Source organism: Scyliorhinus torazame, chromosome 9 (assembly GCF_047496885.1).
Source record: "Scyliorhinus torazame isolate Kashiwa2021f chromosome 9, sScyTor2.1, whole genome shotgun sequence".
Lineage (NCBI taxonomy): Eukaryota > Metazoa > Chordata > Chondrichthyes > Carcharhiniformes > Scyliorhinidae > Scyliorhinus > Scyliorhinus torazame.
In genome coordinates, this window is record NC_092715.1 from 21,258,484 (window position 1) to 21,274,533 (window position 16,050).

At 51.0% G+C, this 16,050-nt stretch overlaps 1 protein-coding gene across 1 annotated transcript in view; it reads right to left on the reverse strand.

The window, feature by feature from the left end:
- Window positions 1-16,050, reverse strand: part of LOC140429958 (uncharacterized) — a 234,301-nt gene that overhangs the window by 166,120 nt on the left and 52,131 nt on the right. The window lies entirely within an intron of this gene.

The window sequence follows — 16,050 nt, forward strand, 5'->3', positions numbered from 1 at the left end:
GCTGGTTCTACTCATTACAGTCTATAACCAGAACATGCTTAAAAATAATCAAAGAAAATGGAAAAGTTTAAGCAGTGGGCGGCATTCTCTGATCGTGTCCGTGGCAGGCCCATTGCGAGCGAGAACGGAAAATTTGGCGTTCCAGCCAAAACTCCATTCACTGTCAGCGACACCAGAAAAAAGGGTAGCACCCCCCCCCCCCCCCCCCCCCCCCCCCCGCTGCCTCACAACGCCGGGGTCCTAGGTTCAATTCCGGCCTCAGGTGACTGTCTGAGTGGAGACTGCACGTTTTCCCCGTGTCTGTGTGGGTTTCCTCCGGGTGCTCCGGTTTCCTCCCGCAGTCCAAAGCTGTGCAGGTTAGGGGGATTGGGCTAAATAGCCCCTTAGTGCTGAAAGACGTGCAGGCTGCCTGGGGCCACGGGGATAGAGTGGGACAGTGGGACGGGGTGGGGGTGCTCTTTTGGGGGGGCCAACTCGATGGGCAGAAAGGCCTCATTTTGCACTGCAGGGATTATATGAATCCCATCCGTGAACAAGGATGGAGGATTTGGGCCAATATTTATATTTTTGAAGTCACGTTGGACACCGCAATGGAAATGCAATTAAAAATATCTGGCGAATAGTTAACTGTGAAACCAGAAACCATTGTTGGAGGCCGTAGAGCGGAATTCTTTGACAAAACGGCAAAGTGTAATTTGCAAAAATCTTTCCCCACCCGTGAAAACATTGCCCGAGGCGCAAAGTGGCTGGTTTGCCCACCTCAGGGGTCACCTGAGCACGTCAATCAAGGAGCGCTGCATTTAAATGGCTCCACACCACTTGCTCACAGTAAAGCCAGGAGGATGGCAGCTGGAAAACCAGCTCCCAGATTTTCAGGGGAGGTCTTCATTCGATTGCTGGATGCTGTGGAGGGGGGGGGGGGCACAATCTACTCACGGGTGGGCCACAAGGGCACCAATCCCACCTGGAAGTCGGTGGCAGATCAGTGCCAGCAGACTGACCAAGGGGGCAGAGGTTCAATGTAGACACAGAATGAATGACCTACCACGATCAGCAAGGGTAAGTGTCTCGTGTCTCCCCTTGGCACTCCACCCTTCCGTCAACCCCCGGAATGTTACCGTGAACCCTCATGCCGGCACCTCGCAGGATGCCAGCAACCAAACTCCCTACGCCCGCCCCAGCTTCATCAAACCGTATCTCCAGCCCTCCTCACCAGAACCTCTCCCTGCTTAAGCACAGTGCCCACACATGCCAGGTGGCATCAACCTCTTAGCCCCCAGGAAGAACCTGCTCATTCGGGTTCTGGTCAGGTGCGCTCTGTGCACCACTTTGAGCTGCATTAGGCTTAGCCTTGCGCAGGAGGAGGTGGAGCTCACCCTGCTCAGTGCTTCGCTCCAGAGTCCCCATCCTACCTCTGTCCCCAGCTCGTCCTCCCATTTTTGTCTGGTCCCCGTCCACTGGCGTTCGGGCTCTGTCCAGTAGCTGTCCATATATTTTCCCACATAGCCCCCTCTTCTCACTGCTTGTGTCTATTTTTTTTTTTTACAAACATATATCAAAACATGTATCTTTTCTTTGTTCTTTAGGTGGTGGAAGCAGGGACAATAGTGACATTTAAGGGGCATCTTGACAAATACATGAATAGGATGGGAATAGAGGTATACGGACACCGGAAGTGTAGAAGATTGTAGTTTAGTCGGGCAGCATGGTCGGCACGGGCTTGGAGGGCCGAAGGGCCTGTTCCTGTGCTGTACTTTTCTTTGTTCTTTGTTCTAAAACAGGTTACTGCAAACAAACACCCCGGGAAACATGCTTCACAACAATCAACTATACAGTCAGTACAGATTTTTGCCCTTTTTCACCCTCCCCGGCGACGAACAGCCCTCAAACACGGGCACAAACATTCCCCACCTTTCCTCAAACCCCCCTGAATCTTCTCTAATCGCAGGAAGTCGTACAGGTCACCCAATCAAGCCGCTACCCCCGGTGGCCGACCGCCATCCCAGCAAAATTCACCGCTGTGCAATCAGAGAGGCAAAGGCCAAGACATCGGCCTTCCTCCTCTCCACGAGCTCCTGCTTCTCTGAGACCCCAAATATCTCCACCAATGGGTCCGGGTCCACCTCCTCCTCCACTATCCTGGTAAGACCGCGAATACTCCCGCCCAGAATCTTCCCAATTTTTCACAACCCCAAAACATGCGCGCGTGATTCGCTGGCCCCCGCCCACACTTCTCACACTCATCTGCTACCCCCTGAAAGAACCCACTCATTCTCGCCTGAGTCATATGCACCCTGTGCACCACCTTAAACTGTATCAGGCTTATCCTTGCACATAAGGAGGTCCCGTTTACTCTTTGCAGTGCCTCACTCCATACTCCCTAATTGATCTCCCCTCCCAACTCCGCTTCCCATTTTTCCTTGATATTCACCACCCGCTCGCCTCTCTGCTCCCCCAGCCACTTGTATATATCCCCAATTCTTCCCCCCTTTCCACATCCGGGAGCAGCAGTCGCTCCAGCAGGGTGTATCTCGGCAACGTAGGGAACCTTTCTAGACCTTTCGCGCAAAGTCCCTAACGTGCAGATACCTGAACTCACTCCCCCTCGGCAGCTCTACCCTCTCCCTTAACTCCTCCAGACTCCTCCAAATACAGATCCCTCACCTTGACCAGCCCCACTTCCCTCCACCTCCTGTATACACTATCCATCCCCTCCGCCCCCCCCCCCCGCTCAAACTCATGATTCTCGCACAGCGGGGTTAGCACCAACATCTCTTCCACCCTTAAATGCCTCCTCAACTGATTCCATATCTTCACTGTGGACTGCAACACCGGGCTCCTTGAATACTTACTTTGAGCCATTGGTAATTTGGCCGTCACCATAGCCCTCAAACTAGACCCCTTACAAGATGCTTCCAAATCATTCATATACACCACGACAACAAAGGCTCCAGAACTGATCCCTGTGGAATGCCGCTAGTCATAGCCTTCCATTCAGAAAAGCACCCTTCTACTGTTACCCTCTGTCTTCTGAGCTCAAGCCAGTTCTGTATCCAACTTGCCTCTGATCCCATGTGAATTCACCTTTTGTACCAGTCTACCAAAGGCTTTACTGAAATCCATGTATCCATCATCTACTGCCTTTCCCTCATCTATCATCTCTGTCACTTCCTCGAAAATCTCGATCAAATTAGTGAGGCACGACCTCCCCTTCAGAAAACCATGCTGTCCCATCACTAACAAGTCCATTTGTTTCCAAATGTGAGTAAATGCTATCTCTGAGAATCTTTTCCAATAGTTGCACTACCACTAGGCTAACCTGCCTATAATTTCCTGGATTATCCCTGCTGCCCTTCTTAAACAATTGTCTGCTCTCCAATCCTCTGGAACTTCGCCTGTAGCCAATGAGGATACAAAGATTACTGTCAAGGCCCCAGCAATTTCTCCCTTGCCGCCCACAGTATTCTGGGGTAGATCCCACAGGCCCTGGGGACTTATCTACTTTCATGCTTTTTAAGATGCCCAACACCACCTCTTTATTAATATCAACATGACTCAGAATATTTACACACTCTACCCTATATCCTCATCCACCAAGTCCTTCTCTTTGGTGAATACTGAGGCAAAGTATTCATTTAGTATCTCTCCCATTTCCTCTGGTTCCATACATAGATTCCCTCCAATATCCTTGCATGGACCAACCCTTTCTCTGACTACCCTCTTGCTCTTTACATATGCATAAAACACCTTCGGATTTTCCTTGATCCTGTTTGCCAACAGTTCTATTCTTTAGGGAAAATGGTTCCAATTGAGAAACAGACCTGTTTTCCCTAAAGTGTGTATTTTTGTGATATCACTTCTGCCAATTTCTCCCGGAATATACCAGTCAGAGTCGACAACCTTACACGTAGAGCAGACCAGGTAAGGGCAACAGATTTCCTTCCCTAAAGGACATTCGTGAATCAGATTGGTTTTTAAAACAGACGATGATAGTTTCATGGTAACTGAGATTAGCGTTCAATTAATTAACTTATTCTTTGAATTTAAACTCCACCAGCTGCCATGTGGGATTTGTGCCCGTGACCCCAAAGTCTCTAGATTGCTCATCTAGTGACATTACCACAAACGTCACCATCTTCCCTGAAGTGGACAGAGGAATCACGCACAAACCAACAAGTTCAGACACGTCAAGGCAGAATGACAAAGGAGGACAACGTTCAGGGATCCGAAGTTCTCAAGTTTAGAGTGGTATCAGGAGGTGCCCCACAGTGGGCGGTGAACTGTTTGAAGTGGATTGCCAGAAATAGTGGTTCATGTCAGGACACTGTTCAGGAGCAGCCCGAAACCGTGATAAGAAGACAGCAACGTTGGTATTCTGGAAAGATAAACTCAAACAAGCCGCAAAACCTTCTTCAGCCAAACCAATCTCATGATCTTCCGTTGCAGCTGCATTTTTGTGACAATGCATCCGACGTTATTAATATTACTGCTGACAGATGTGCTCAGTTAATCACATCTTATTCACAACTCTCACATTTTCATTTGCGCTTATAATGCTCAATTGGCAATGCCGTCTGTCCAAACAGCGAAGAGAACAACATATTGATGCAATCACAAAACAGCAGCAGTGCAGAAACGTACATTGAGAAATAAGAGTTGAAACCTGCACAGACCTCTCTCGGGAACAGTTAACAAGTTATTTGGTCCTTTGAAATGCAAGTTACTAAAAGTAGTCAGGAAAGTTAATCAGGTTGTAAAGAAAAGCAAACAATGCACGTAGCTAACATTTCTAGATAAAAAGTTCGAGGCTATAGCATCGCAAACTAGTATAGTTGTTAAACTCTTTTACATCCTCGGTTGGACCACACTTGGGCTACTGTCAATAGTTTTTGTCCCCGTATTGTAAAAAGAATTTAAAGGCACTGAAGAAGGTGCATGAATGATTTACTAAAAATTATACCAGAAATGAGAAGTTATATCTATCAGGGAACAATGAATAAACTGCATTTATTCCCTCCAATAATATATAGTGGCGGTGGGAGAAGAATTTTAAGGCCTCCCCACCCACTGGTATATTTGCAAGCTGAAGGACATGTTAAATAAAAAATGCAGCTTGCCACTGCCTTCCCATCCCCCCCCCCCCCCCCCCCCCCCCAAACCCCACTCTCAAGCTGCTCCCCCATTTTGCAGTGGGTAAGGGCCTCATGTCTTCTCTGCTGCAATAATACATACGCGGGGAAGACAGAATCACGATGTCCAGCCAGCTAGTTTTGCTGAAAAGTGAGGAGGATGGGGTCACCGCCTATGGAAAGCACCCCAGAGATCATACCCCTCTTTTAAATTAGGTAAGGAATGGGTATCTCTCCCGTGGATAGAAAATGCTCTCTGTTGTTTACATCTTTGGGGAGAAGCATAGAATTTGCAGTGCAGTAGGAGGCCATTCAGCCCATCGAGCCTACACCAGCCGCTGAAAGAGCACCCTACCTCATCCCACACCTCCACCCTATCCCCGAACCCAGAAACCCACCTAACGTTTGGCCACTACGGGGCAAAACCGATCCACCTAACCCGCGCATCGTTGGACTGTGGGAGGAAACCGGAGCACCCGGAGGAAACCCATGCACACATAGGGAGAACATGTAGACTCCGCAAGGCCGTGACCCAAGCCGGGAATCAAACCTGGGACCCTGGCGCTGTGAAGCAACAGTGCTAACCTCTGTGCTACCGTGCCGTGACACAAACGAGGACCAGATGGAACGGCACTCTTGGAGGTCTCTCAGGGGATTGGAGGCACCCAACTGCATGCCCTTTGGCAGGGTGGTATCCCGGCACTGATGGTAGTGGGCACCCTGGCAGTGCCACCTGGGTGCCAGCCTAGCACTGCTAGTGTGCCCAGGTGGCACTGCCCAGGTGGCACTGCCAGCTGGGCATGCGCCTGCTGGGGTGCCAGGTTGGTATTGCGAAGGAGCAAGGCTGGCATTGTTTTGCCTGTGCACGATTGGGCTTGGCGTGCCGTACGGCAGGGGTGACTTCCCATAGTGCATTCAGGCTGGGGCGGGGTCGCCTTTGGGGCCTTGGAGATCGGGACGCCATTTCTAAATGGCATCCCGATCTCTCGCTACACTGGGGAATCATAGAATCCCTACAGTGCAGAAGGAGGCCCATAGGGTTTGCACCCACCCTCTGAAAGAGCAGCCCACCTAGGCCCACCACCCCTGCCGTATCCCCGAAGCCCCACCTAACCTGCACATACATGGACACTAACGAGAAATGTTATCATGGCTAATCCACCTAACCTGCACATCTTTGGCGAGCGGAGCCGCTCAGTGTGGGCACTGGGGCTATGTGCAGCCTCAGCTGCGTGATCTCTGCTGAGACCCCTTGTACAATGTGAGTCGTAAAACACACGGCTAAACGTGCTCGCTTTGGGACTTTGGGCCCCAATAGTTGAATCGCGCCCATAGGTTTTCTTTAAGAATGCACTTCTGAGGAGTGCCAATACCTGGTGGGCCGTGATTGAGCTTGGCCACGCCCATCCACTTGATGATACTGTTGAGATATGAGGGCTTCCAGAGGGGTGGCCTGGGGGGGGGGCTCCCACATCACCAGAGGCTCTCTGAACATTTACAAGACACAGTCAGCAGTGTGAACAGCCAGGAGCCTGTAAGTATCGCCAGAGGGACACATTTAAATCACATACTACAGCAATAACATCTGAGCTAGGCCACACCACCCCTGCAATCTCCTCTCTCGCTTCCCACAGCATCCTCGGACACAATTCATCTGCACCGCGAAATGTGTCCACTTTTAAGCCTGCCAACACCTCCAATACCTTGTCACTCCCAATGACAATTTGCTCAAGAACCTCAGTGTCTCTCCCCGAGTTATATATCTAGCTCCTCATTGGGTGAAGACAGATATGAAGTATTCGTTTAACACCCCACAAATGTTCTCTGGCTCCACTCACAGATTTCTCCATGTTAAGCAATGGGTTAAGAGACATTCCAATTAGTTGTCGCATTTATGTTAAGTATCCAATAATTGACACTGATATGTAAAGAGGCTTCAGGTGGCCTTTGTGTCAGGTGATGTGAAGATAGAGTTTTGTGCAGAGTCTGTTAAAGTGAAATAAAGGTGTTTGTAAAAAGGAGCAGTACCTTTGACTCTTTATACAACAGCAGCAAAACGTCTAACACTCCATTGGTCCCTAATGGGCCCTACTCTTTCCCTGGTTATCCACTTCCCATTGATATACTTGATTTGATTTATTATTGTTACATGTATTAGTATACAGTGGAAAGTATTGTTTCTTGTATGCTGTACAAACAATGCAGACCGTACATAGGGAAGGAAGGAGAGACTGCAGAATATAATGTTACAGTCATAGCTAGGGTGTAGAGAAAAGATCAACTTAATACAAGGTAGGTCCATTCAAAAGTCCGATGGCAGCAGGGTAGAAGCTGTTCTTGAGTCAGTTGGTACGTGACCTCAAACCTTTGGATCTTTTTCCTGACGGAAGAAGGTGGAAGAGAGTATGTCCGGGGTGTGTGGGGTCCTTAAATATGCTGGCTGCCTTTCCGAGGCAGCGGGAATTGTAGACAGAGTCAATGGATGGGAGACTGGTTTGCGTGATGGATTGGGCTATATTCATGACCTTCTGTAGTTTCCTGCGGTCTTGGGCAGAGCAGGATCCATACCAAGCTGTGATACAATCAGAAAGAATGCTTTCTAAGGTGCATCTGTAAATGTTGGTGAGTCGTAGCTGACATGCCAAATTTCCTTAGTCTTCTGAGAAAGTACAGTCGTTGGTGGGCTTTCTTAACTATAGTATCAGCACGGGCGGACCAGGACAGGTTGTTGGTGATCTGGACACCTAAAAACTTGAAGCTCTCGACACTTTCTACATTGTTCCAATTGATGTAGACAAGGGCATTTTTGTGAGGGCCACAAAGAATCCAGCACGAGTTGTAGGATAGAAAGAAATAACATTTATTTATAATAACATATATAATTACAACAGCAGCAGTAACTCCCTTGCTGGGAGTTAGATGCTTAGATTGGGCATTGATTTGAGGGGATTAGATTATGACGAGAGGTTGAGTAGACTGGGACTGTACTCATTGGAGCTTAGAAGGATGCGGGGGGATCTTATTGAGACATATAAAATTATGAAGGGAATAGATAGGATAGATGCGGGCAGGTTGTTTCCACTGGTCGGGGAAAGCAGAACTAGGGGGCTAGCCTCAAAATAAGGGGAAGTAGATTTAGGACGGAGTGTAGGAGGAACCTCTTCACCCAAAGGGTTGTGAATCTCTGGAATTCCTTGCCCAGTGAAGCAGTTGAGGCTCCTTCTTTAAACGTTTTTAAGAAAAAGATAGATGCCTTTCTAAAGAATAAAGGGATTTGGGGATATGGTGTACGGGCCGGAGAGTGGAGCTCAGTCCACAAAGATCAGCCATGATCTCATTGAATGGCGGAGCAGGCTCGAGGGGCCAGATGCCCTACTCCTGTTCCTAATTCTTATGTTCTTATGTTCTTATGATTAATAGAAGGAACATTGATCCTTGAAAAGGGCCGGCGAAATACGCATGCAAGCGCGCCCAAGGCCACCCAGGCCATTCCCAGTGATGTAGGGGCGCGGCCGGCAGAAGCTTCTGATGCTCCTGGCAAATGGAGCAGTTTTGGGCCACCTTCTCAGTGTCGGTGTCGAGGCCTGGCCACCAGACGTAACTCTGGGCCAACATTTTCATTTTGGTCACAAGTTCATCAAACGTCTTGGTGTCCGGCGCAGCTGGGTACGTAAGGCTCCTAATCACCCCAAACGTATGCGGGCCGCAGGCGGTGAGCAAAATGACCACCTGGCGCTCATTTTCAGTGATGTTGTTTGCCCGGAAATAGTAACGCATCCGTTGTGCGTTCTGGTTCCAACTTTGCAGCGCAGCATCAAAAACATCCAAACGTCCATACATGGTGTAACAGAAAAAAATCTTCCACCTGTATCCAACAAAAATCCAGGGAGGTGGCTTCAGCAGCGTAGACTGCTATCCACTTTAACCCTCGTCGCCAGTTTTGTGAGGACCACGATGAATCCAACTCGAGTTGTAGGATAGAAAGAAATAACATTTATTTACAATAACATACATATATACAACCAGCAGTAACTCCCTTGCTGCTCACTCCTCTCTAGCTGGCTCCATACAGGCCTGCTCTATTTATGTAGGGAATCTGCTAATGATTTCTCCGCCCCCTCATTGGGGAAGCACATACTCCCTAAGGATTGTGGGATTGCCATTAGTCCCCAGCCAGTGGTAAGCAGGCAGGTTATAACAGGCATGTTTTCCACTACGCTTCCTGAAGTCCATGACAATCTGCTTCGTTTTGTTGACATTGTGGGAGAGATTATTATCGTCGCACCAGTTCACCAGATTCTCTATCTCATTCCTCGTACTCTGTCTCGTCATTGTTTGAGATCCAACCCACTACGGTGGTGTCATCAGCAAATTTCCAAATCAAGTTGGCGGGGAATTTGGCCGCACAGTCATAGGTGTATAAGGAGAATAGTAGGGGGCTGAACACACAGCCTTGTGTGGCAACGGTGTTGAGGATGCACAGTGGGTAGCACTGTGGCTTCACAGCGCCAGATCCCAGGTTCAATTTTCGGCTGAGTTACTGTCTGTGCGGAGACTGCACATTCTCCCGGTGTTTGCATGGGTTTCCTCTGGGTGCTCCGGTTTCCTCCCACTAGTCCCAAAAGACGTGCTGTTAAGTCATTTGGACATTCTGAATTCTCCCTCTGTGTACCCGAACAGGTGCCAGAATGTGGCGATGAGGGGCTTTTCACAGTAACCTCATTGCAATGTAAGCCTACTTGTGACAATAAAGATTATTGCATTGTAGTTGCAGAGCTGGCAGCACGGTGGCGCAGTGGGTTAGCCCTGTTCCCTCACAGCGTCGAGGTCTCAGGTTCGATCCCGGCTCTAGGTCACTGTCCGTGTGGAGTTTGCACATTCTCCCCGTGTTTGCGTGGGTTTCGCCCCCACAACCTAAAGATGTGCAGGGTAGGTGGATTGGCCACGCAGAATTGCCCCTTAATTGGAAAAAGTGAATTGGGTACTCCAAATCTTTTTTTGAAACAAAAAGTAGTTGCAGAGGAAGGAGGCGAGGCCCAAGCCACGAAGTTTCGTAGGAATAATGGTGTTGAAGGCTGAACTGTAGTCAATAAATAGGATTCTGACAAAGGTGTCTTTATTATCTAGGTGTTCCAGGGTTGAGTGCAGGGCCAGGGAGATGGTGTCTGCTGTGGACCTGTTGCAGCGGTAGGCGAACTGAAGTGGATCAAGGCAATCCGGGAGGCTGGAGTTGATTCGTGCCATGACTAACCTTTCAAAGCACTTCATAATGGTGGATGTCAGAGCCACTGGACAATAGTCATTAAGGCACGCTGCTTGGCTTTTCTTTGGTACAGGGATGATGGTCGTCTTCTTGAAGCAGATAGGGACCTCAGATTGTTGTAAAGAGAGGTTTACATATTGTGCTAAAATGTTCTTCTGCATACATTTTAAGAACTCCTTTCTATCTAAGCCCTTAACACGATGACTATCCCAATTAATGTTGGGAAAGTTGAAATCACCTAACATAATTAACCTATTTTATTATTATTTTTACACGTCTCTGAGAATTGCGCAGATATTTGCTCCTCAATTTCCCACTAACTATCTGGGGGTCTCTAATAAACACCTAGTAATGTGGATGTCTCTTTTCTGTTCCTAAACTCTACTCACAAAGCTTCATTTGACATTGTGGGAGATACACCCTCCAAGATTTCATCTCTCCTTACCGCAGTAACTGATTCCTTAACTAATAATCCTCCTCTTTTACTCCCTCCTCTGTCGCGCATGAAGATTCTATGTCCCGGGATGTTGAGCTGCCAATCCTGCCCCTCCGTCAACCATGTCTCCATGATGGCTACTGTATCACAATTCCATGTGTCAATCCTCGCCTTTAACTCACTTGTTTTCCTTGTAATACTCCTGGCAATAAAGGAGAGGCCATCCATCCTTGTTTTACTCATTGAAACTTACTACCGCTGTATTCCCTCTGACTTGATTTTCTGTATTGTACTGTGTCCCTATTCTGCTAACAGTCTCTTCCTGCCGAATTAGTTAAAACTCCTCCCAACAGCACAGCAAACCCACAAGCCAAGATGTTAGTCCCACTCTGGTTCAGATGTAGACCATCCCACTTGTATAGGTCCCACCTTCCCCAGAAACAGTCCCACTGGTTCAGGAATCTAAAACCCTCCCTCCTACACCAACTCTTAAGCCATCTGCGCTATTCTCCTATTTCTGTACCCACTAGCACGTGGCACTCGGAGTAATCCAGAGATTACAACCCTCGAGGTCCTGATTTTTAGTCTACTACCTAACACCATGAATTCTTGATGAAAGGCCTCATCCGTCTTTTTAGCCCTGCCATTGGTACCAACGTGTACCGTGCCCCATGCCCGTTCAGAGGCATCCTTGACCCTGGCACCAGGGAAGCAACATACCAGCCTGGAGTCTCTTTCACGTCCACAGAAGCACCTATCTGAAATGAAATGAAATGAAAATCGCTTATTGTCACAAGTAGGCTTCAATGAAGTTACTGTGAAAAGCCCCGAGTCGCCACATTCCGGTGCCTGTTCGGGGAGGCTGGTACGGGAATCGAACCGTGCTGCTGGCCTGCTTTGGTCTGCTTTCAAAGCCAGCGATTTAGCCGAGTGTGCTAAACCAGCCCCTATCCGTGCTCCTGACTATAGAGTCCCCTATAATTATTGCTCTTCTGTGCTTTGACCCTCACTGCTGAACAACAGAGCCAATCATGATGCTACTGCAATGGCTGCTGCTGTTGTTTTTCCATGATAAGTCATTCCCGTCCTAAAGTATCCAAAACCATACACCTGTTAGAGAAGGGGACAGCCACAGGGGATTCCTGTATTGGCAGCCTGCCTCTTCTTTTTTTAAAAAATTTTTATTAAAGTTTTCACAAAATATCAACAACAAAATGTAAAAGGAACCCAATACAATTAAATACAAAACAAAACAAAACAACCCAGTGCCCCCCTCCCCCTATACATAAATAATATATTAACACCCGCCGAAACACATAGCATATATATACACCCCGTCAGATCCCCCAGTATAGACAAACAAAAATAAATTAGAACCCACCCCCCACTCCCCCCCGCCCCCCCGGGTTGCTGCTGCTGCTGACCATTGTCTACCGTTCTGCCAGGAAGTCCAAGAATGGTTGCCACCGCCTGAAGAACTCTTGCACCGATCCCCTTAACCAAATGTCACCCTCTCCAATTTAATAAACCCCGCCATATCGTTGATTCAGGATTCCACGCTTGGGGGCCTCGCATCCTTCCACTGAAGAAGAATCCTTCGCCGGGCTACCAGGGACGCAAAGGCCAGAATACCGGCCTCTTTCGCCTCCTGCACTCCCGGCTCTGACCCTGGATCCTACCACCCTCGACACCATCCTCGCTACGCCCTTCCAAAATTCCTCCAGCGCTGGGCATGCCCAGAACATATGGGTGTGGTTTGCTGGGCTCCCTGAGCACCTAACATACCTGTCCTCACCCAAAAAAAACGGCTCATCCTTGTCCCGGTCATGTGTGCCCTGTGCAGCACCTTAAACTGTATGAGGCTGAGCCTCGCGCACGAAGAGGAAGAGTTCACCCTCCCTAGGGCATATGCCCACGTCCCCTCCTCGATCTCCTCCCCCACCTCCTCCTCCCACTTACCTTTCAGCACCTCCACCGAGGCCTCCTCCTCCTCCTGCATCACCTGGTATGTTGCCGAGATCTTCCCCTTTCGAACCCACGCCCCCGAGAGCACCCTGTCCCGTACCGTGCGTGGCGGCAGCAGCGGGAATTCCACCACTTGCAGCCTGGCAAACGCCCTTACCTGTAGATACCTAAAGGTGTTCCCCGGGGGGGGGAGCCTGTACTTCTCCTCCAGCTCACCCAGGCTCGCGAACTTCCCATCCACAAACAGGTCCCCCAACCTTCTTATCCCTGCCCTGTGCCGCCCCAGCTATTCTCCCTGGGACAAACCGGTGATTCCCCCGTATTGGGGTACACACCGAGGCCCCCACTTCCCCCCTGTGCCAGCTCCATTGACCCAAATTTTGAGGGCAGCCGCCACCACCGGGCTCGTGGTATACCTCAATGGACGGAGCGGTAGCGGCGCCGTTGCCAGCGCCTCCAGACGTGTACCCTCACAAGATGCCGTCTCCAGCCTCTTCCATGCAGCCCCCTCCCCCTCCATCACCCACTTGCGCACCATCATCGCATTGGCGGCCCAGTAATATCCACAGAGGTTGGGCAGCGCCAGTCCCCCCCCATCCCTACTCCGCTCCAGGAACACCCTTCTCACCCTCGGAGTCCTTCACGCCCACACAAACCCCGTTATGCTCCTGTTGACCCGCCTAAAGAAGGCCTTCGGGATAAGAATAGGGAGGCACTGGAACAGGAACAAAAACCTTGGGAGCACCGTCATCTTGACTGACTGCACCCTACCCGCCAGGGACAGCGGCAACGCGTCCCACCTCTTAAACTCCTCCTCCACCAGCCTCGTGAAATTAACTCTATGCAGGGCCCCCAGCTCCTGGCCACCTGGACCCCCAAATACCTGGAGCTCCTCTCCGCCCTTTTTAGTGGGAGCTCGCCAATCTCCCTCTCCTGGTCCCCTGGGTGAACCACAAACAACTCACTCTTCCCCATGCTGAGCTTGTACCCTGAGAAATCCCCGAACTCCCTGAGGATCCTCATTACCTCCGGCATTCCCCCCACCGGGTCCGCCACATATAGTAGCAAGTCGTCCGCATAGAGCAATACCCTATGCTCCTCCCCACCCCGCACCTGCCCCCTCCAGTTCCTCGACTCCCTCAGTGCCATAGGCAGGGGTTCAATCGCCAGCGCGATGAGCAGGGGGGACAAGGGACACCCCTGCCTCGTCCCTCGATGCAACCGAAAGTACTCAGACCTCCTCTTGTTCATGGCCACACTCGCCATCGGGACCTCGTACAACAGCCTAACCCCTCCCCAAACCCGAACCTCTTCAGCACCTCCCACAAGTACCCCCACTCTACCCTATCGAAGGCCTTCTCAGCGTCTATCGCCTCCACTATCTCCACCTCCCCCTCCCTCGCCGGCATCATAATAACGTTCAGGAGCCTCCGCACATTCGCATTCAACTGCCTCCCCTTCACGAACCCAGTCTGGTCTTCGTGGATGACCTGCGGCACACAATCCTCAATTCTCGTGGCGAAGACCTTCGCCAGCACCTTGGCATCTACATTTAGCAAGGAAATTGGCCTGTAAGACCCACACTGCAGGGGATCCTTGTCCCGCTTCAGGATCAAGGAAACCAGTGCCCGGGACATCGTCGGGGGCAACGCCCCCCCCCCCTCCCTTGCCTCATTGAAGGTCCGAACCAGCAACGGGCCCAACAGGTCCACATATTCTTTGTAGAATTTGACCGGGAAACCATCCGGCCCCGGTGCCTTCCCCGCCTGCATGCTCCCTATCCCTTTGGCCAGCTCCTCCAACCCAATCGGGGCCCCTAATCCCACCACCAGTCCCTCCTCCACCTTCAGGAACTTCAGTTGGTCCAGAAAGCGGCCCATCCCTCCCTCCTCCAGTGGGGACTCAGACCGATACAGTTCCTCATAAAAGTCCTTGAAGACCCCATTGATGCCAACCCCACTCCGCACCACACTCCCCCCCCCCCCATCCTTAACTCCCCCAGTCTCCCTAGCTGCGTCCCGCTTCCGAAGCTGATGCGCCAGCATCCGACTTGCCTTTTCCCCATATTCATAAATCACCCCCTGGGCCTTCCTCCACTGCGCCTCCGCCTTCTTGGTGGTCAACAGGTCGAATTCGGCCTGGAGTCTACACCTCTCCCTCAACAGTCCCTCCTCCGGCACCTCCGCATACCTCATGTCTACCCTCACCATCTCCCCCACCAGCCTCTCCCTCTCCCTCTGCTCTCTCCTCTCCTTGTGGGCCCTAATGGAGATCAGCTCTCCCCTAACCACTGCCTTCAACGCCTCCCATACCATCCCCACTCGGACCTCCCCATTATCGTTGGCCTCCAGGTATCTCTCTATGTTTCTTCGGACCCGCTCTCTCACCTCCTCGTCCGCCAACAGCCCCACGTCCAAGCGCCACAATGGGCGCTGGTCCCTCTCCTTCCCCAGCTCTAGGTCTACCCAATGCGGGGCGTGATCCGAAATGGCTATCGCCGAGTACTCGGTATCCTCTACTCTCGCTACCAGCGCCCTGCTCATAACAAAAAAGTCGATCCGGGAATAGGCCTTATGAACGTGTGAGAAGAATGAAAATTCCCTAGCCCCCGGCCTTGCAATTCTCCAAGGGTCCACCCCTCCCATCTGGTCAATAAACCCCCTCAGCACTTTAGCCGCCGCCGGCATCCTACCCGTCCTAGACCTAGAACGATCCAGTGCCGGATCCAACACCGTGTTAAAGTCCCCCCCCCCATTATCAGGTCCCCCACTTCCAAGTCCGGGATCCGACCCAACATGCACCGCATAAAACCCGCATCGTCCCAGTTTGGGGCATACACGTTGACCAGCACCACCCTTTCCCCTTGCAGCTTACCACTTACCATTACGTACCTGCTGCCATTGTCTGTCACAATGCTCGACGCCACGAACGACACCCTCTTTCCCACCCCCCGATTTTTGGCATCCAGCCCCGAATGAAACACCTGACCTACCCACCCCTTCCTTAATCTTACCTGGTCTGCCACCTTCAGGTGTGTCAACTGGAGCATGACCACATCCACCTTCAGCCCCTTCAGGTGCGCGAACACCCGGGCCCGCTTAACCGGCCCGTTCAGCCCCCTTACGTTCCAGGTTATCAGCCGGATCAGGGGGCTACCCGTCCCCCTCCCCCGCCGACTACCCATAGCCCCTCCTCGGCCAGCCACGCGCCCGCGCCCCACGCCCGGCCCGTTCCCCACGACGGCAGACCCCCGTCCC